The sequence below is a fragment of the Corvus brachyrhynchos genome, unplaced genomic scaffold (assembly GCF_000691975.1).
Source record: "Corvus brachyrhynchos isolate BGI_N302 unplaced genomic scaffold, ASM69197v1 scaffold542, whole genome shotgun sequence".
Lineage (NCBI taxonomy): Eukaryota > Metazoa > Chordata > Aves > Passeriformes > Corvidae > Corvus > Corvus brachyrhynchos.
In genome coordinates this window covers 56740-57537 of record NW_008236766.1, presented here as the reverse complement: position 1 = coordinate 57537, position 798 = coordinate 56740, and positions in this window count along the sequence as shown.

Genomic DNA, 798 nt, shown 5'->3' with positions numbered 1-798 from the left:
AAGGCATTGCTTTGAATTGCAGAAGGTGACTGATGTGCCCACTGTCACCTACACACGAAGATATACAAGCATATGAATCCTGAGGAATGAAGTGTGGTAAATTGTATTTAAAATGGAGGAGTGAGTGAGCTCTACACTCATAAGTGTTACTTCAAGAAACTTTACTGAAACAGTCTCCAAAGTCTGTGGACTGCAACCATACACAGTGAACAAAGTGTGCTGGTTTGACTGAAAACCTGTAATTTGTTAGATTAGCAGTCTGCAGAGATACAGTTTAGCACTAAGTGAGGGTTGCTAACTGAAAAAAAAGAGAAATAGCTATTGATTTGTCTAATTATAGGCAGGGTTTATTTAAAGTGGAGATTGGTCTGCTTTAAAAAAAATGTAGTAGTGAGTAGATGTATTATGTGCCCAGTGCATTTATTGTTGGAAGCATGGGATTCCTACATGGGGTATCGTTTATTTCCTTCTAAAATGTATAAGAAGAAATGCACTTCTTGATACCAAATTGTCTTATCTTTGAAGAAGTATAGGTGACCCCAGGTTACGTCTATGGTGCTATCAAAGTAGCATTTGGCTTAATGAAGGAGATTTTACATGCCCTATGGCCGTTGGTGTTTCTGAGGGGAGTAACAAGGATTTTGATGGTTTCTCTGTGGAAAGTGTGCTGGATCTGCATGACAAAATGAGTGAGATGAAGCTGTATCTCTGTGGAAGCCATGCAGGGGTGTTTTCCTCGTCCCACTTGGTCTCCATGAATCCTGGGGAATGAAGTGTGGTAAATGACAAATACCTGCT